Source organism: Lissotriton helveticus, chromosome 9, assembly GCF_964261635.1.
Source record: "Lissotriton helveticus chromosome 9, aLisHel1.1, whole genome shotgun sequence".
NCBI classification, from domain to species: Eukaryota; Metazoa; Chordata; class Amphibia; order Caudata; family Salamandridae; genus Lissotriton; species Lissotriton helveticus.
Window position 1 is genome coordinate 877550933 of NC_136070.1, and position 21368 is coordinate 877572300.

The 21368-nt window shown below is 46.8% G+C and overlaps 1 protein-coding gene and 1 long non-coding RNA gene across 2 annotated transcripts in view; both read right to left on the minus strand.

Annotated features, from left to right (window-relative positions):
* The window catches only part of LOC144781946 (cytochrome P450 2G1-like), a 552942-nt gene that overhangs the window by 27342 nt on the left and 504232 nt on the right, over window positions 1-21368 (minus strand). The gene's annotated exons all lie outside the window — the stretch shown is intronic.
* Window positions 18359-21368, minus strand: part of LOC144781947 (uncharacterized) — a 36251-nt gene continuing 33241 nt past the window's right edge. Inside the window, exon 3 of the long non-coding RNA XR_013601094.1 lies at window positions 18359-18445. This is a non-coding gene — a long non-coding RNA (uncharacterized LOC144781947). The remainder of the gene's footprint in view (window positions 18446-21368) is intronic.

A 21368-nucleotide genomic window follows, 5' to 3' on the forward strand; every position in this document is an offset into this window, starting at 1 on the left:
CAGTTGAATGTTCCAGTAATCCAATTTCAAAGACCCCAAGAAAGTAGTTTCAATCAAAGTTCCAACAATCAGGTCTTTTTTCAACTTTCCATTTTATTTTCAAAATAAGCAGCAGCAGCCGACGCCCGTTTCGCCCGCAGGGCTTTTTCATGGCTCAACAAACGTTAGTATTCTGCTGAGAAGTGCGCTTATTACACAATACACGTGTTGTTGTACAGACTTCAACAAGTTGTAATATAGAACCCGGATTTTCCCATTATTAGGCATGCAGTGTTGCACCAAAATTATAAATCAAAGGTGTCAAAAAATGCCAAGTTCATGTATATTTAATTAAAATCATTAACACCATCAAAACGCTGTTTAGGCACCACCCGATGCCACTACGAGGACCTTGATACGTCCATTGACCTGTCTATCGGTGTTCCTGCTTCCCAAATGCCGATTTCCTAAAACTTATATGTACATGTACATATTGTTTTTCTACAAATAATAAATGCATAAATATAAGGAAGGCACATTATTATTTGCTGTGAAAAACACCCAAAATTCATAGAGACCTGGACACTGATAGCAAACCGCTGCAGCCGAGGCTGGCTCATACTAATAATAGAAACAGCCCAAGAGATTATAGAAATGGAAAAATCAGAGATAGAAAAATTGGAAGCAGCATTTAAACAAGTACCAGCATTAGACGATGCAAAGAAGAAATTAGACGAAATTAATCAGGACGTAGAAGGCTATAGGGAATACTTGTCCAACCAAAAACTTAAAAAATGTAAAAAAGATGTAGAGAAATATTCTGAAGAATTAGTTTACCCATATACTCATAAAGACTGTTTCACTAATAAAAACGAACCACGCTGGAGAGACCTAATCAACAAAGACCAATCTATTCAAGAGGGAATAATAAACATATCACGTTTTCAGAAACATCTGGGTCCAGCAGCGAGGAAGAAATAGAGAGACCGATAGAAAATAGAGGGGGACCTAATTTTTCCCGGGAACCTTTTTTAGAGAGACGTCCAAATCGGGGTCAACGGAACTTCAGGGGGTACAACCGGTCAGAGCCAGCTCGGAACCATCTACCTCAGAACAGCTCCAGAGAATACATCGCAACGAGGAGCAAACATTACTGGAGGTAGATGAGTTCCCAATAGTTAATCTATCTAATAGAGTCCTGACAAAGGTAGAACAAGACGTGCTCCAAAAGGGGTTTAGTTTTGCCCCAACTAACACCCACTCTCTTTTTAACTTAGAAAGTGATTTAAAAAACGTTTTTAGAAAAGTACGATTAAATAGATTTTTTGAGGACAGAGTTTATGAACCAGACCCTAGTGTTACTGGTCTTAAACCCAAGTCAACCTTCTTCCCTAGCCTCCAACAAGTAGACAAGAGTGTTGAGATCTTCAAACGCGTCGTAGAAGTAGAGATCAAAACTTTATTCACAAAATCTGAGAGCAAGAAAGGTAACAACAACCTTTCCCAGGCACAAAGAGCAGCCCTACGACCTTCAGAATTGTGATGGGTTAACAATCAAACCCGCCGATAAAGGTGGGGGAGTTGTGCTATTTGACACTCCAGCATATGAAGGAAAAATACGTGAACTACTGAACGTACAAGAGCATTACAAGAGATCCAAATTCATGGAACTTAGCCAGTTGAAAACAGAGGTGGCAAATCTTTTAGTCAGGGGCAAAGAGGAAGGTTCTATCAATGACAACGAGTACAAATTCCTCCTCAACACGCATCCAGTGATTCCAGCAATTTACGGTCTGCCAAAGATACACAAAAACATAGAGAATCCACCGATGACCTATCATTAGTGGGATTGGCTCCATTTTGGAGCCACTGAGCCGATATGTAGACCTCTTTTTACAACCGCTTGTTAAGAAACTAAGGTCGTATCTTAAGGACACCTTCCATGCGATTGCCACGTTCGAGGGTAGAGAGTTCAACATGGCGACCCAGTTTCTGGTCGCCCTGGATATCGAAGCTCTCTACACGAACATTCCGCAAAATGACACCATGAAGGTCATTCAGTCAATACTGGAAACTGAGGATCTGAGAGGGGGTAACAGTAATTTTATAATGTCTTGCATCTACTACATCCTTAAAAGAAACTATTGCTTATTTAAGGATGAACTCTATCTCCAAATCAAGGGGACCAGCATGGGGGCCACCTGTGCCCCCAGCTTGGCCTGTCTTTATGTAGGCAATTTTGAGGAACAACATATCTTCAATGAGATAGCTCCCTTTTATGAAAACATCTCCTGCTGGCATCGCTACAGAGATGATATCATCTTCATCTGAAGTGGTGGCAGCAGTGATCTGGACTCCTTTTTAACTTGGCTTAATTTGGGAGACCCCAATTTAAAATTCACTGGACATTACAGTAAGGATAGAGTTGCATTTTTGGACATCAATATCAAGGAAGAGGATGGTACTCTTAAGGTTGAACTATACACTAAACCCACAGACAAAAATTCATTACTCCATTACTCGAGCAACCACCCGAGAGCGCAGAAAGATAACGTGCCCTTTGGCGAGTTCCTCAGGTTGAGGCGTAATTGCTAAAATTTAGAAGACTTCTATAAACATGCAGAGAATACTAAAAGTAAGTTAAAAGCTAGAGGATACCCCAACAAACTCATAAAACATGCACTTAAACGTGCATGGTTTTATGACAGAGACAGTCTGTTAGACCAGAATAGGAATAAAAATAGACGGGATGCGACAATGGACCGAATTGTCTTCGTGACACAATATTCGCATGTAAGTAATCAAATCAAAAATATAGTCAACAGAAACTGGAAAATTCTTAACTTCAACACGGACAAACAGTTAAAAAAAAAACTCTTCTCCTTCCGCAGAAATAAGACCATCAGAAATAGCCTAGTTCACACCTATAAGTCCACCAAAGATACTCAACTAACTCTCACAGGGACTGTAGCATCCGGTAACTACAAGTGTGGTACATGTTCTATATGTCCCCTATGCATTACTGGTAAAAACTTGGAATATAATGGCAAAAAACTAACGCCTACCAGCTTTAACAACTGCAGAAGTCAAAATGTCGTATACCTGCTCCTATGCCCCTGCAATCTGGGGTATGTTGGAGAAACAAGTAGGGAGTTACGTATCCGCTTGCTGGAACATAAATCAGCAATAAGGACGAATAAAATCAATTCCCCACTGACTGAACACTACCAAGCGCTCAATCATACATGTGAAGACATAAGATGGTTCATCTTAGAGAAAATTAGAATTGACAGGAGAGGGGGTGACATAGACAAAAATAGAAAGACAAGAGAACAGTGGTACTTCTGCCACCTTAATACCATACATCAAGGATTAAATACGAGGGAAGACTGGTCAAAATGCTTATAAGAATCCACAAGATCACCTAGGTGTGATATTAACTTCATTAACTTCTTTAGCGGTAATTAACACACACCCCACATGTTTGTTTTAAATTACTAATCTATATCCAAAATCAGGACCAAATAGCTAGAATAGCTTTTGGACATAGACAATAGGCAGAATCACACGGGGCATGGCCTGACAGGAGGCACTATTCCAATTTAGATACTCCGCCGTGATGGACCATAGCCGAATAGCAGGGTACTGCATTCACCTAGGCGCGCCATACAGCGAGGAGTCGTGGCTTTATGGAGTGGGATTATCAAAACAGTTGATACTTGCGTTATCGGGGACTTCATTCTCATTTGCCCAATACAACTTACTTCATGAGGGAGTGTTTAGTTTAATCGGACAACCAGGTGTATTAATCCTGAACTTAACATCCAGCCGCCCGTCTGGTTGACTTGAGGCGGCAATTCTGTGGCGGACCAGATAGAGAACTGGCTTCCACACACTGCAGGACAATTGCATGCGATTGGATAATTTTACCCAATGAGCATTCAAGTTTTCAAGTCTGGTTGACTTGAGGCGGCAATTCTGTGGAGGACCAGATAGAGAACTGGCTTCCACAGACTGCAGGACAATTGCATGCGATTGGATTATTTTACCCAATGAGCATTCAAGTTTTCAAGATGCTATTTAGCATATCTGGATTACGTAGGAGCGTTCGTGATTGGTGTAAAATATCCCTCATTGACCAACCACGAAGGATCTACCAGTATTTAACCACGAGGTATATGGAGTGTTCTGACATACGACGCAGAACGCCAGAGAGAGCGGATCGATGCAACTTTCATCAGGTGAGAAAACCACACAGCCTAACCCAGACCGCATTGGAGCACTTCCCCTGTCCCTTTTGTTAACAAACCCATAGAACTCTCTTGATTTTTATCATGACGCCTGTAATTTTTTTAATTAAGGTAGTCTTCGCAACAGGCCATTGAAGAAGTACTGTTGACAGTTGAACTACGTACTACCCTTGAGGTGAGCTAGTAACTTGGGTCTTTAATTGAGTAAAAAAAAGGGAATGCACGGGATACTTATTGATTCTCGGTTCCATTCACTGTAGGATATCCTTCCTCCTGATTTTACAAAGAAAGGGCTGAAGAAGAGGCACTGTTTTTAAACCAACATACGTCCTAGACTATCGTAAGAAACAGGGACCGCAAGGCAATCACTCAAGGTATATCCTTTCTTGAAAATATTAAGTATTCACTGAAAACATGACTAACTAGCTCTAAAAATAGGATCATATTTACCAGTCTCGGGTACCTTTCCTTCCCTCTCCCTAGACATGTGTGGCCTAGAAACAGATCAATAATAAGGGTTTTTTCCAAATTGAAGTGGATCACGCATCTAAAGTGGGATAATATAATAAGTCGTATAAGTTTAAACAGGTAGGCATTTACCTTCTCTCTATAGAACGTAACTGTAAGGGCGTACACTATAAGCGTATTAATCTATTCATCCTGATACTGCAGGCTAGACAACTGGCAGCAACATACTACCCATATCTCGACTAGAAACCATCGTTCGGATTACAAACAGAGTACTCACTATAAGAAGTGATCCTCATCAAGAATCCAGGGTAAGCGAGTAATCCCTTAATCCCGCAGAACTGGTGTACTTTTATGAGTTTTGGGTGTTCCATTGAAATTAGAAACTAGATAGGCATGTTAGCCGTTCTTCCCCAGTCCCACATATTACTATCTTCCCATTCGTTATGTTTAAACACGAGGTACCTCCACAAGAGAATAACCGCCAACATTGTACCTAGGGGTCTCGTTGTACAATTGAGGTATTAGTTCCACTCACGTAAAATTCCATCTAGTTGCAAATTTGAATCGAAAACTGTATGGGACAGACTTAAGCAGGGCGACAGCAACCAGATCCTGATCTCAAAGGGGGAGCAACTGGGTTGAAACAAGTAATTGATATGGACATCTTTTTAATTATAGCTCATTGACTTGATATTAATGACAAAAGAAATAGATAAGACAGATATGTTTCTCATGTGTATTCTGTATGACAGGATTGATGCTCAAACATTTATAAATGCGTCTTTGGTTTCCTTGGATAGCATATATTTCAGGATGTATTGAAAAGTAACAAATGCTTGTGCATAGTGTTGAAGTTAATTGTCTGTATATAATTCATTACAGGGCAATTACATATACCCCCTGATTTTGACAGCTTACCATTGGTCTTGATAAAGGTGGTAACTATAAGGAGAACCCACCGAAACGCGTTGACGCACAGAGTGGTATAATTCAAGTCTCCAACACCAGAGTTGATATGCTGATGTCATAGCAATACAATATTGGTGTTATCACAACGGAGCCAGAATATACACACTGTATTCAACAATTGCATGTTGTACCTGTTCTGTCTTTTCTTCTCAATTGTGCAGGTCGCAATTGTGTGTATTGTTTTAACAGTGTTTTAAGACTAGGGATCTAGACTAGTGAAATTTACTCCTGTGTTTTTAAGTTATTCAAAATAAATGAATTTTTAACTACCTATATGTTTCTATTGTATGTACTTATGACATTGTGAGGCTTGGTATCGTAACCTTCACTTAGCATTGTCTCAAGGGAAACTTCTCTTCTTTTGGGTGAAAAAAACATACTGGCAGCTTAGAATGAATACTTCCCATATGTTTCTTAAATGGCAAAAATGTGGCATGCACAAAGCATATTTTTGGGGACTAGCATGGCTCTATATTAACTCTCAATACTGGATGCCAAGTAAGCTGAACGTTCTATTTTGGCCATCCAACTTTCTTCAAAGCCTTTTCCACTGCAAGAACATTTAACTATACCAATGGGATTTAGTCTTGCATATTGACTGTGAATCTGTCAGTCGGGCTCTGCAGGGGCAACAGTTCCCACGATCCTTAGATTTCTAAAAACATCACTTACAGTAATCATTATAAAAAGTCTGAAATTAAATCTACTTAAGCTCTAGTATGTCTCTGGTAGTTCCTTTGAATGCACTCAAGTGACTCCCTGATGAGCGGTTGCAATATTGTTTGGTTGCTTGCTCCTTGCTTGTGCCATCTTCTTGGTGTGCCAGTTAAAAAATTAGTGCCCCATGGCAACTTGATGTGCATTATATCTGATTCACCATGCAAAAATAATGTTTGTGAAGTAGATAATAATAATAATGATGATAATAATAATAATAATAATAATAATAATAATAATAATAATAATAATAATAATAATAATAATAATAATAATAATAATAATAATGTTCATAAACTCCTAGGGGGTCTATTAGCATGGTGGTCGGAAAACCACCCCGACCGCCATGGTAGTGGAAATCAACAGCCCGATGGTACCGGTAAAAATACGGCGGTACGATTAGGATCAACCGCTCAAAAATCAGACCGCAGCGGTATGAGGAAACAAAAAAACACCCGTAGCGGGCAGAGAAGGCGAAAATCCATTCACGGTGGAAAATCACCAAACCACCGCCATGACAGCGGAGACACCGCCCTGAAAATGAAGATATCCCCGATGTGACCGCGGTATGTTCCGCTGTTTCCAACCGCTGCGGTCGCAAACAGTGATGAATGGGAGAGCACGCGGAAGGGCTGTAGTAAGCCACCACTGTGGACACTCCGTGCCAAATATGGCGGTCGATTAAAATAACTCACAACAAGGCTACGAAGTGCACACATCAAACTAGACCTGCCCCCAAAAACATCTAACACACCCCAGTGACACACCCATATGGCAACTGCAAAAATACCAATCCCAGGACAACACACCTGACAGCAATACCCCATTTGTACACACCCACATAGCTGAGTATAAAACCAGCCCCTTCCCTGACCAGAATCCTTTGAAATACTCCCCAACTGAAGGGCCCAACACCAGAGCACAAAAGAGAGGCAAATCAACACACCATCAATACTTACACCACACACAGCACCACCACCACTTCCACACCTGTACCTCTAACCCCTCTGCACATCACTCACCATACACATCACCCCCACCCCCACCACTTACACACATGGACCTCTAACCCCTTTGCACATCACACACCATGGCACCACAGAAAATGCCCAAATTCACAGAGAGTAAGTTGATGATAGATGAGGACATAAGGACACGCTGACCTGTATATAAGGGGGCATTCTAGGCGGGCCATTCTGTTTGTTTCCATCTTGGACGCCTGACCCAGACATTCGAACATTATAGCGCGCTGCAGGGCGAGCTATTTACGAACGCGGCAGCGTTTTTTAAAAATATCCCTGTATTCTATTTGCTTTCTCCTTAGTTTACTTTACCTTGATTTTAATCAGATCACGCTCCCTCACCTGCACTATAAATGTGTTTTCACCGCGCTTAGCGGGTCCCGGTTCATTTCAGCTTTGGCCGCCATCTTGGGTGAGTCTTCCACCACGCCTGGCCATTTGGGGGTAGCAGATCAGCTGTCATAAGGACACGCTGACCTGTATATAAGGGGACATTCTAGGCGGGCCATTCTGTTTGTTTCCATCTTGGACGCCTGACCCAGACATTCGAACATTATAGCGCGCTGCAGGGCGAGCTATTTACGAACGCGGCAGCGTTTTGTTAAAATATCCCTGTATTGTCTTTGCTTTCTCCTTAGTTTACTTTACCTTGTTTTTAATCAGATCGCGCTCCCTCACCTGCACTATAAATGTGTTTTCACCGCGCTTAGCGGGTCCCGGTTCATTTCAGCTTTGGCCGCCATCTTGGGTGAGTCTTCCACCACGCCTCGCCATTTGGGGGTAGCAGATCAGCTGTCATAAGGACACGCTGACCTGTATATAAGGGGGCATTTTAAGCGGGCCATTCTGTTTGTTTCCATCTTGGACGCCTGACCCAGACATTCGAACATTATAGCGCGCTGCAGGGCGAGCTATTTACGAACGCGGCAGCGTTTTTTAAAAATATCCCTGTATTGTATTTGCTTTCTCCTTAGTTTACTTTACCTTGTTTTTAATCAGATAGCGCTCCCTCACCTGCACTATAAATGTGTTTTCACCGCGCTTAGCGGGTCCCGGTTCATTTCAGCTTTGGCCGCCATCATGGGTGAGTCTTCCACCACGCCTGGCCATTTGGGGGTAGCAGATCAGCTGTCATAAGGACACACTGACCTGTATATAAAGCAGCCATTCTACGCGCAGCGTTTCGCCGGAGTCACGCCAGAGTCCAGCCCGTCTGCACCCGTCAGCGTCCCGGAAGCGACTGGAGCGGCAAGAGGCTGGCTCTGTGGGAATATTCACATCAGGTGTATCATGGTTTGCTATACATCTGCAAAGCTGCGGTCTTTACAAAAAGTATTGTGTGCGTGCCGTAAGGTGTTTCCTGGTCGCTATAGGGGCAAGAGGAGATGCCCGGGCTGCGGTTGGTCGCCAGGCAATGCCCCGCTTATACTACCTAATCGAGAGGCGGACAAGGTGAAGCATCCCTGCATGCTTTTAAATACTAGGTCAGTACGCAGTCATGCTCAGGAGCTTTTTGACCTATTGACCGCGGTGTGTTTGATGTTAACAGAGACCTGGTTAGGAGCCCTCTCCAATCCCGATATTGCTCTAGCGATTCCCCCAGATTACAATATTTATAGGCAGGATAGACTGGTTGGGAGGGGTGGAGGTGTAGCACTCGTAGTGAAGAAATCTGTTGTATGCTCTATTATTCCTACGGAGCTCATTAATGGGCCTGAATCCCTTGCCTTTTCTTTATCATTTGCGCCACATCAATCGATGAAAGGCCTGTTAGTGTACAGGCCTCCTGGTCCAGTTGGCTCTTTTTTTGATGAGCTTCAGTCTGTTATATCAACGCTGGTCCTGAGAGCTGACCACTGTATCGTGGCTGGTGATTTCAATTTTCACATGGACGAGGCTTTGGACCCAGACGTGACTAAACTGTCCGATATCATGGTTCCCCTGGGCTTAGCCCCCTACCTTTTTGAACCTACGCATAATAAAGGCCACACGTTGGATCAGATTTTTTCCACGTCTTCCATAGAAGTGTCGGCATTCTTGCCGGTTCTTTGGACAGACCATCGGTTGGTCAACTTTTACATACTGGGGAATAAGAAATCCCCGAGCAGTGCCCTCAGACAGCAGGGATCAGCGTCGAGGGCATACCATCAGGTGACCCCAGAGATGCTGGCGCAGGCATCGTTTGAACATCCATGCCCTCTCACGGGTGATTTGGATAGGGACAGGCTGAATGATTTGGCTCCTTTGAGGGCTCCTTGTTAGTTATCTAACCGGGTCTCTGCCCCTTGGTTCACTGAAGCGCTGCTTGCCTCCTGCAGGCAATGCAATGTGGCGGAAAGGGCTTGGCGGACCCGGTACGACTCTGTGGCCAGGTGCGAATATAGAACTAGGGTTAAGGCCTACCATCGTGATATCTTCCTTGAGAAGAAGAGTTACTTTTCCAGGAGGATCGAGGCTGCCTCTAACTCCTGCAAGGAGATCTTCACGATTGTTAGGGAATTCATTGCCCCACGATCAAATGCGACCCAGACCGGTTCTGCCAAGACGTGGGCTTCGGATCTCGCCAATATCTTTGCCACTAAGATAAAGCTGATTCAGGACTCTTTTCCATCGAGGCCGGTTGTAGTCTCCCCTCGTCCTGCCAACGGACCTGATCCATCGGTCCCTCTAGGGTTAGTCCTGTCAGACTTTCCGCCTATTTCAGCTTCTTCGTCTTTAACACTCATGGCTAATCTTAAATCGGGCTCGCCGCTGGACCCATGCCCAGCCAAATTCCTGGCGAAGATGGCGGCAGTGGTAAACCCGCTTGCGAATCCCCTTCTGAATCTCTCGCTGAGTCTCGGAGTGGTTCCACTAGCCTGGAAACAGGCCATGGTCATCCCTCTCATTAAAAAGCCTGGTTTAGACCCTGAGATTTTGGCCAACTATAGGCCTATTTCTCTTCTTCCTGCGCTGGCCAAGATCGTGGAGAAGCACGTGCACGCTGTGCTTTCTAATTTTTTGGAATCACACGATCTGCTTCACCCCACTCAATCGGGCTTTCGCCCTAATCTTAGCACTGAGACGGCGTTGCTGGAGGTGTCCGAGGTCATCAAGGAGACGCTGGATTCCGGTGGCAGAGCCATGTTGATAATGCTTGATTTGTCGGCGGCCTTTGACACCGTCCCCCACGAGGGTTTGCTCGTCAGACTTTATGAGATCGGTCTGAGGGGGACGGTGCTCAGCTGGTTTAGATCTTTTCTGGCCGGCCGTCGACAAACGGTCTGGGCCTCTTGCAGCTCTGCCAAGATGCCGCCACTGGAAGTCGGAGTCCCGCAGGGCTCTGTGTTGAGCCCGACTCTATTTAACATCTTTATGACCCCTCTGGCGGCATTGGCTGAGTCTTTCGGGGCCCAGATCGTATCCTACGCCGATGATACCCAGCTTCTCTTTACCGGTGGGAAAGGAGAGGAGTTTGACGGAGAGAGTATTTGGGAGTGCCTTGGGGCTGTTTTTGAATGGCTTCAGCTGAACAGCCTCAAGTGCAACTCGGAGAAATCTGAGATACTCTTCTTCGGTTGTCAATCCGACCCTGATTGGCAGGTATGGTGGCCTGCGGATATGTCGCCTCCGATGCGATCGTCTCAGGTGGTCAAGAATTTGGGGGTCAAAATTGACAACAACTTGACCTTAAGATCTCAGATTCTTGCCCTGACCGGTACCTGTTTTGGACTCCTCAGGATGCTTCGGAAGTTTTTCCCTTTGCTATCCGAGGATCACAGGAGGACTACGGTTCAGGCCTTAATTGGTTCAAGATTGGACTACGCCAACGTCCTATATCTTGGCCTGCCGGAGTATCTCCTGCAACGGATGCTGGTGGTCCAGAATGCGGCGGCACGTGCCATTTTTGGCCTGCATAGGCGAGTCAGAGTCTCTGGCCTATTGCAGTCTCTGCATTGGCTGCCTATCCGGAAGCGGATAATTTTTAAAGCCCTGACTCTTGCCCACAAGGCCCTTTATGCTTCGGGGGCTAAATACCTTCAAAGGAGGCTCGCCTTCTATCGTCCAACACGATCTCTGAGATCAGAGTCATTGTTTCGTGTTACTGTTCCTCGTGTGAGGAAGGCCCGTATTGGAGGTCGCTCCTTTAGTTTGCGGGCTCCTCAGCTCTGGAACACTCTGCCTCTGACATTGCGCAGCACTTCAAACTTGTTGGCCTTTAGGAAGGGCTTGAAAACCTGGCTTTTTGCCTCTTAGACCCCTTTTGCATTTCTTCCTGTCTCTGTTTTTAAATTTTGTGTTGTGTTTGTCTTTTTCAGGTCGTCATTAAAGCGTCGGGAAACTCTTTTCGAGTAGCCGTGCGCTATAAAAGACACAAATAACATAACATAACATAACATAATCAGAGTAGAACCACAACTGTTTGGTAACCTGGTACAACAGACACCATTAGCCACAAGAAAACAAATGTGGGTAAGGATAGTTGACAAGATCAATACAGTAGGGACCACCCCACACAACAAACAGGAAATCATGAAGCGGCGGCATGACCTGAAGAGTGTTGTCAAAAAGAAGAGGTGCAAGAACCATGAGCTGGCTCAGAGGACGGGTGGTGGCCCTCCCATTTCACTAAGAACATTCACTGCATGGAAGGAGAAGGTGCTTGCCATACTGCATTAATAGAGTCTCCCTGGAATAGTCGGGAGAGTGCAGGCTGGTAAGTACAAACACATGTAGACCATTACACTGATATGTACTGTCCAGCACAACTACAAAGCTACATCTCAGAGGCCCAAGTATATTCATATGCACCACAATATCCAACACATGTCCCACAGATGTAACATTCACTCCATCTGAATCATTCCAAAGGTAGCCAACATTTACTGACTTGTATGCTTCTAGGCAACCAGCACTTCTGCTCCCACCATGCTCTCTGTCCCACCCCTGAGCAGGATGTAGCACTTCCCCCCACCCAGAGGCATGTGTCAGCCATTGTATGGTTCCCACTCACCTAACAGATAGGAAGCCATCTTCCCTGGGAGGGCTGTTTCGGGTTGGGAGGTCTGCACTACAGCTCCCACCAGGCACCCTGTCCCATCCCTGAGCAGGATGGAGCACCCCCTCCCTCAGAAGCATTTGGAAGCCATTGTAGCACTACAAACAAACTAAGAGGTAGTCAGCCATCTTCACAGAGATGAGGGTTTGGGGGAGGGAAGACTGCAGTACTACTCCTACCAGGCACCCTTGTTGCCCATCTCATCAAGATGGAGCACTCCCTCCCACCCAGATGCATCTGTCAGCCATTGCATTGTACACTTACAACTAACAGGCAGGTAGCCATCTTCCCAGGGAGGGCTGTGTGGGGTTGGGAGGCCTGTGCTAAAACTCCCACCAGGCCCCCTGTCACACACCCGAGCAGGATGGAGCACTCTTCACACCCCCAGAAGCATGAGTCAGCCATTGTATGGTTCACCCTCACCTAACAGGTAGGTAGTAGCCTTTTTCCAAAGTTATTCTGTATGTGGGCGGGAGGCCTGCACTACTACTTCCACCATGCCGCCTTGTTCCCCAGCTCATCAAGATGGAGCACACCCTCCCACCCAGATGCATGTGTCAGCCATTGCATTGTACACTTCAAACTAACAGGTAGGTAGCCATCTTCCCTGAGAGGGCAGTTTGGGGGTGGGAGGCCTGCACAACAACTCCTACCAGACTACCCTGTTCCATGCCTGAGCAGGATAGAGCCCTCCACACACCCAGAAGCATGTGGCAGACATTGTATTACAACAAACAAACTTACAGGTAGGGGGCATCTTTACAGGAAGAGGTGTTTGGGGGATGGAGGCCTGCACCACAAATCCCAGCAGTCAACACTGTCACACCCCTGAGCAGGATGTGGCACTCATCCCCCACCATGAAGCACCTAGTGCACTACAATGAGGCATTTCCCATCTGTCCCACAGGTGACCAAGAACTGACTTCAGGGGACAACACCAGCAACCTGCAGAGTCAGTCGTCCCCCCCACCCCCCGGAACATGGACTCTCGGATGTTGACTCCTGGGATTCAGAGGACAAGGAGCTTGTGCTGGCCCATCTGGTGTGCCAGGGAGCAACAGGTCCCAGGACCCCATCATCCCCCCACCACATCTGCATCAACACCAACCGATACGCAGACCCCTGCTGTTACGGCCTGTGTGACCTCCACCACCCCCCTACCACCACCACCACCAGTGCTGCCTGCAACACTCTCCCTGTCCCAGAGGATGACCACCCCACACCACCAACTGAAGAGGGTAGGGAGAGGATGCGGGGGCCCACAGTGGTGAGGCTACAGGTCTGTGGCAGCAGGGCAGGCGAGAGGGGCAAGGTCAGACACAGACAACCAGACCCTGGGACCAAAGCCCTGTACAACATCGACAGATTCCTTGGGCCTATGAACGGACCCAGGGACGAACGGGCCGGTCAGAAGAAGATTCACGTGAGCTCCTCCTACTGATAAGGTGAAGGGATACCCGCATGGGCCGAATTGTGGACATCTTGGGCCAGCTTGTGGCAGTACTGAGGGACCGGCCTGTGCCACAACCAACACCTCCACCTCCCTCTGGTGGGCCGCAGGATGACAGTTCAACATCCTCCCCTGTGGCCACAGAGAGGGGTGAGTCCTCATACCCCACTGGCCCTACAGCAGAGGCCCCCCTGCCAAGCGACAAAGGGGCCGTCCCAAGAAATCCCTGGGAGTATCCCGTGGCAAAGCACCTGCCAAATGCCAGTCACGGAGCCAGCCATGATGGCAACACTGTTCACTACTGCATTGACTGTTTGGACTGACGTTACCCACACTGCCTTGTGAATGGCATCTGTCTGTTGGACTGGGTCACCACATCAATGTGGTGACTACTCAATTCTCTCATTTACCATAACTGTCCACTCACTGCTTCACTAATCACCTCAATGTAAATGTTCACCCCTCACATGTCACCATTGTAAATAAATACTCCTTACACACGTCATTGTTTCTTTCTCCATGTTTATTCCAGGATGTGCAGTCTTCACCATGATTACAATCTACCAGGAGTATGGAATGTATGTAGGCAAGGAGAGGCTGAAGGGACCTAGGAAAACCCAACAGAACAGGATTCACAATTCAGGGGTCGGCATCACAGACACCACACAACACTTACCATTGAGCTACTCCATCGTGCACACATCACAATGAGCAACAGTGCCAACATACACATCCTGTAGATGTGCTAAACTACCCTGTTCCAGAAACATTGTCAGCCAACACTGAGTCAACAACCGGCTGTAGTCACAAAGCTCACATACACCTTGCCAACCGCAGCAACATCATCAGACAATGGGTCCATTGTACATCGTCACTCACCTTCAAGTGAAGTAGCAGTTGATGAGCTGCTGATGCAGGTCGACACCTTCCTCCTGTCCCCTATCCTCGTCACTGGACACAAGTTGGTTTGCAGGTGGTGGCCTTGGCTGATCATCAGCATCCAGGAGCAGGGGGATCTCCTTGCGAATGGCCAGGTTGTGGAGCATGCAGCAAGCAACTATAATCTGACACACCTTCCTGGGCGAGTACATCAGTGCACCTCCAGTCTTGTCCAGGTAGCAAACTTCAGGAGACCAAAAGTATGCTCCACCACACAACGTGTCCTCCCATGGGCATCACTGTAGCGTACTTCAGCAGGTGTCCTGGGATTCCGCAGTGGGCTCAGCAACCAAGGATGGTAGGGATATGCAGAGTCACCTAGGTGTGAGAAACACACATACACCTTGTAATGTTACTGTTGCAGAGGACAGCATATCACACATATGGCACGCTAATTGACTCTGCCTACTCACCCACAATCCATGCACGCTCAGGAAGCCATTGCTGTGGTACAATGCTGTTACGCTTGATCTATGAGTCGGGCTGAGCCTGTAAATTTGGCACACGTGTAAAATATTCATATCAGCCTGGCCCTCCACTTGCACATTTATGGAGTTGGAAATGTTTATGATTCCTGTAGATGTGCTCATGTGCCTGTGGTGGAACCAGCCCAACATGTGTGCAATCAAAGGCACCAACAACATGGGAGATGTGTCCAAGGGCATAAACATCCACCAATTCATGCCCCCTTGGGGAAAGGGATATATCTGTCCTTGTAGATCATCATAGCGGACAGGACATCAGGCAGCACCATGCTGTACATAGGTTATGACATCCCACCTGCACTGGACACCGTGTACTGGAATGATCCAGAAGCAAAAAAAATGCAGGGCCGCCATCACCTTAGATGTTGTTTTGAAAGCACCCGGATATGTCCTGCGAGGTTGAAGGTGGGGCTCCAACATAGCACATAGGTCTTTGAGGGTGTCTTTATCCAGACAGAATTTTCGGATGACATCCTCATCCTTCATGTCTGCCAGTACTGTGAAATGTTGATGCAAGTTTGGTCTCCTCCTAGGTGAGATGCGAGAGGACACATGTCAATGCAATCCACCAGGAGATGTGTCTTACATAATGACTAGAATCACCGTTGAGCTCAGAGGACACCTTCAGCTACACTACTCGTACACTTGTCCACCTTTCACATAGCAAGCACCTCAAAAACAATATCTGACAATGAGAATGCCCAAAGGGATATGGACACATCTTGCATGAGCAGCCCTGAGACTATCTCACACAACATATGTGGGTAACAGCAACACAAATGTCTCATAGCTAGCTGCAGTACCTGCCACTCCCTCAGGCGTAAATCAAACAGAGCACACTTCAACAACACAATGAGTACAGTCTGTGCGAGAAAAACAGGCATGAGCCTGGAAAAGTAGGCACTCAAATCAGCACTTTGTTCAGTAAGACAATTATCAAGGTGAGTTGCTCAGCACTTACACACATTGCCATGTGAACCCATTGGAGGGTCCATCACAACACTGTTCGGAGTGCATGCCCAGCAATATCAAAAGTGACATGTGAGAGAGTACATGCCAATGTTCAAAAGCATAAACACAAACATGGCATGTGTAGTCAGCATTGAGGTAAATGTGACATTGGCATTGTGTGCAGAATAATGTGCCATTAATTATGTGGCCATTGTGCACTGTTGAGAACTGCACATTGGCCTTTCACACGTGTCCATAGGCGCTGTCAAAGTGCTCTGCCACCCAAATCAGGGCCATACATTGTGATGTATGGCACACATATTGCAATAGCTATCACCTGGCCCCTGCGGTGTGCATGCTCCACCACCCAAATCACGGTCACTCATATTATTGTATGGCACACATATTGCTGTAGCTACCGCCCGGCACCTGTGGTGTGTCACGGCCAATGCCCAAGACACAATTGTGGTAGTGATAGGCATATACACATAGTCAAATGGCAGTTGGCATGCTCTGCCACCCAAATCACGGTCACTGTAGCAATGCATGGCACACATATCGCGGTAGCTACTGCCTGGCGCCTGCGGTGTGTCACTGCCATGGACCATGCCATTACAGCCAATGGGAACCACAATCGCAGTAGCACAATCCAAGTTCTGAAACCCGCAGTAGGCGTGCTCCGCCACCGCGGTGCCGGTCGTTGGCTGTAATTGAAAGATGCACCACCGTGGTAGCGCACGCCTGGCCCCTGCAGTGTGTCATCGCCATGGACCATGCCCTTACAGCCAATGGGAACCACAATCACAGTAGCACAATGCAAGTTTTGAAAATTGTGGTAGGCGTGCTCTGCCACCGTGGTGCTGGTCAGTGGCTGCAATTGAAAGATTCACCACCGCGGTAGCGCCTGCCTGACCCATGCGGTGTGTCACTGCCATGGACCATACCCTTACAGCCAATGGGAACCGCAATTGCAGCAGCACAATGCAAGTTTTGAAAATCGCTGTAGGTGTGCTCCGCCACCGCGGTGCCGGTCATTGACTGCATTTCAAAGAAGCTGACCTAGAACACCAATTGCAGCAGCTTAGAACCACTTAAAAGACCCCAGGGGGCTATACATGTTTTGGAGAGAGTCTCACATTTCCACAGCTCACAGAGCTTGCTGTTGGGGCCGGTTGCCTGCCACCCCTCATCACTAACTGCTGATGCTGCTGGCTGTCTCCGAGGCCTGCTGCCTGCCACTCCTCACCACCAACTGCTGCTGCTGCTGTCTCTGAGGCCTGCTGCCTGACACCCCTCACCACCAACTGCTGCTCTCTCCAGGGCCTGCTGTCTGACACCCCTCACCACAAACTGCTGCTGCTGTCTCCAGGGCCTGCTGCCTGCCACCCCTTACCACCAACTGCTGCTGCTGTCTCCTGGTCACGGTGATGGCAAAGACTGAGAAGATCTGTGCCAGGCCATTCACCACTGAGGAGCTGGAGGTCCTGGTGGACGAGGTGCTCACGGAGTATCTGAGGCTATATGGTGCTCCAAATGTTGTGATAAGTCTCTCAGAGTGGGAGTGAGAGTGTGGGGGGGCACACATGAAGTAGATCTGCTGCAGTGTGTGCCTGAGAGTGTGGGATTGTTTTAACAAGAGGGGGACAGGGAGCCGAGTTATGAGGTCCCAATGAAGCTAAGTCAGAGTTTGCAGTTCCTGGCTGGGCGTGGGGGACAGGGAGGTCTTTCTTTGTGGTGACCTCACACACCCTGGGGGATGTCATGCTTCATCATGCCTGACGGGCTCCCGTAAATGGTGCGCTTTATCGGGGATCTTTTCGAAGAAGCTGTTTGGTGCGTGCGGGTGAGGGGGCTGGGTAGTGCACAGGAGAGTGAAATAAAGTAAAATAGGTCTGGAGCAGTCCTACTTAGGTCAAGTTTAATGGTTTAGGTAGCTCTAACCTGGTTAAAATCGGTGCAGGAGCCCCTATGTGGAAGTGATGTTCCTAAGGGGCTGTCAAGGTGAAGTTGGTCAACATGTTTCATGCCCAGATTGCAAGTCAGTTGGCACTTCATCAGGACCGTAGCAACTATATGTGAATGGTGCTCTGCCGTCTGGTATTGAGGTTCTGTGAGGTAATTACCATATGCTGTAGGGAGTCCCCTAGTAGCCTTGTACTGGGAGTACTGTAGACCTGTGGGAGAAGGGGAGAAGAAAGGTCAAGGTACAACCAAGGAAATTAAACACAAGGGCAATAAAAACAAAAGCCAGAGGTGTGGCAACATTTTCATGTGGAAATATAATGCCTTGTGCTAAGGCAAGTAGTACAATGGTCAATTGTCAAATACATGTCAGTAAGCTGTGAACATATTGCCCATTCAGAAGCTAATAGGTTAGCCCCGGCCCTTCGTGCTCGGCTTAAACCAATCAGAGGGTGGGGCCTCATGGGGGTAGCAGCTGTGTGTCTCTATCAGGTGTGAGCATGGTCATGCGCCAATTACCAACCATGGTAGCCAGTGCGTATCTGTGTTGAAACTTGTAATTAACTTTATATCAATCAAGTGTCAGACAAGGTAGCCAGTGCGGTAACTCGTGGACTAGGAATATGAGTAGCTGTAATGATAAAGGCATCAATACAATTATTGGACACAAGCAATATTGCGTAAATATTGTCTTTGTGCTAGGCTGAGATAAAAGAGAGAGCTGGGCCCCCTGGGGGTAGGTGCTGCGTGTCTCTCAGTAGAGCATGGATAAAACTGAAAGAAGTGTGATAAGAATATTCATGCGTCAATTACCAGCAGAGATTGCCAAAGCATTTCAATGTTAAAAATATTATAATCTTCAACCAAGCGTAAGACAAGGTAGCCAGTGCGGCAGCATATACATGAGGAAAGTGCATGGCAATGATAATGAAGACATAAATACTATTCTCAGACACTGGCAAAATTGCGTGAATGTTAAAAATTATACTGATCTAAAATGGATGCATGTTGAGGGGTAGTAGGCATGCAGTAATTTAAACAGTGCCAGTGGAGTGAGGGACAGAGCGAACAAGCGTCAACATGCAGTAATGAGACGATCTTGGTGAAATGATAAAGTGCGCAAGATTAGTGAGCACACTATGATGTAGAACTGTGAGGGTAGTGACCCCTACAAAAGAAAAAGCCGGTTTGGTGTGAGCTGGCAGCAAAATACAATCTAGGTGCCGGAAATTATGCTCAAGGTATACAGGCACTGGTAGAAGTGAAATATTATGGTCAAAAACTCACCCCTACATACACAGTCTAAGGCTGACGGGGAAAGCGGAGCATATCGTTGCTCCTGAAGCTGTAGAAGAACAAACAACCCAGTTACAATAGTGGGTGCTTACCAGCCATGCAGGGATCGTGGAAGGTAGCGCATACTCACAGGTGTAGGCAGCCGACTTGCTTTCCTCCTACCTTAGCTCCAGGCCCCGTAAATCTGGGGTTGCCAAGCCCAGGGGTAGTCAATGGGCCCATGTGTGATGCGCAAACAGACACTGACAGGGATAGTTAAGAAGATGCTGGCCCTAGTGGTGCGGTTCTGCCCATGGTATTTCATCATTGAGTCCCCTGGTGTGTCCTCCCAACTTGAACACCCAACATTGTTTTTTTCCTTAGTGATGGTAGGAAAGGCTTCAAGTCCAGTCCAATGTAGGTCGTTGGGCGTGTGATTTTGTTCAACATAGTGAGCACACATTTTGTGTTAGTTTTTTTACAGCAGAAATTACTTCTGTGTTCAGTGATTCTTATTTTCACAGGGCGAGTGGTCATCCCTATGTACTAATGATGGCAAGGGCACGTAATGAGGTAGATACAGTTACGTGTGTTACAGTTTGTGTGCTTGTTTTGGGTCCATGTCCAATTATTGGTTAGTGAAATTGTTTTGGACGCTCGTGTCAGGGGACAGACTACACATTGGCTACCTGGTCACAGGAGGTAAACTCCAAAGTGTGTTTTGTGCAGTGGGTGTGGATTATCTTGGTCTTGTGTTGATCAGTAGATCCTTGATGTTAGCAATACGTTTAAACACAAACCTTGGTTTATTAAGGGCAAGGTCTCCCATCTCCAGTATTCTCCAATGTTTGTTTATGAGCCTTTTTAACATGTTTGACTCTGGGGTGTACGTGGTGACACATGTAATGAGATCTGTCTCGGGTTTAGTCTGTGTTTCAAGGAGGCCTAACCTGTGGTGTTATGAGCTCATTTTTGTGCATTGGTTATGATACGTGGAGGGTATAGTCTCCTGGCCAGGTGGGTAATCATCTCTGATGCATGTCTTTTGTAGTCCTCTACATTGCTGCAGTTTCTACGGATGAGTAGAAACTGGCCATAGGGTAGATTTTCCCTGAGGGCCTTGGGGTGGCAGCTTTGGTACAAAGGGGACAATGGCTGTCGGGTTTCTTGTATGTGATGGTATCTAATCTGTCCATTTTTTTGATGTTCATGAGATCGAGGAAAGGGAGCTCATTTTCAGACCTGTTGGTTGTGAATTTAAGGTAAGGTTTGAGGTTGTTTATCCATGTGAGGAAACTGGGAATCACATCTATGTGGCCCTTCCAAAAGATCAAGACGTCATCAATATAATGTCTCCACAGTAGGACGTTATCCATGAAAGGGTTAGAGTCCGTGAGCACATACCTTGCCTCAGAATCTGACATGTAAAGACATGCCAGGTTCGGGGCGAAGGTACTGCCCATAGACCTACCCTGCATCTGGTGGAACAATTGCTCTTCGAATTGAAAAAAGTTCTCAGTCAGTGCGATGCGGGCACATTCCATGGCAAAACTGATGGGAGCGGGTGAAGACCAGGGGGTACTGTGAAGGTTCTCCTCTACTACCTCAAGTGTGCTTAATTGTGGAATGTTGGTATAGAGGGCCTCCGCTTCCAGAGTAAGATGTACATCTGGCAGGTGGCCCTCTGAGTTGGTGGTTTCAATGAGTCTTAACCCCTTGTGTGCTGATGACGAGCTGAGCGCGTCATGGCTCACAGTCGATGTGTGCTGATGACAAGCTCGGCTTGTTATGGCACCCATTCACGGGGGAATTGCTGGCGCTCCCCCCGTGGGTATTCGATCGGCCCCTTTCTAACGGGGA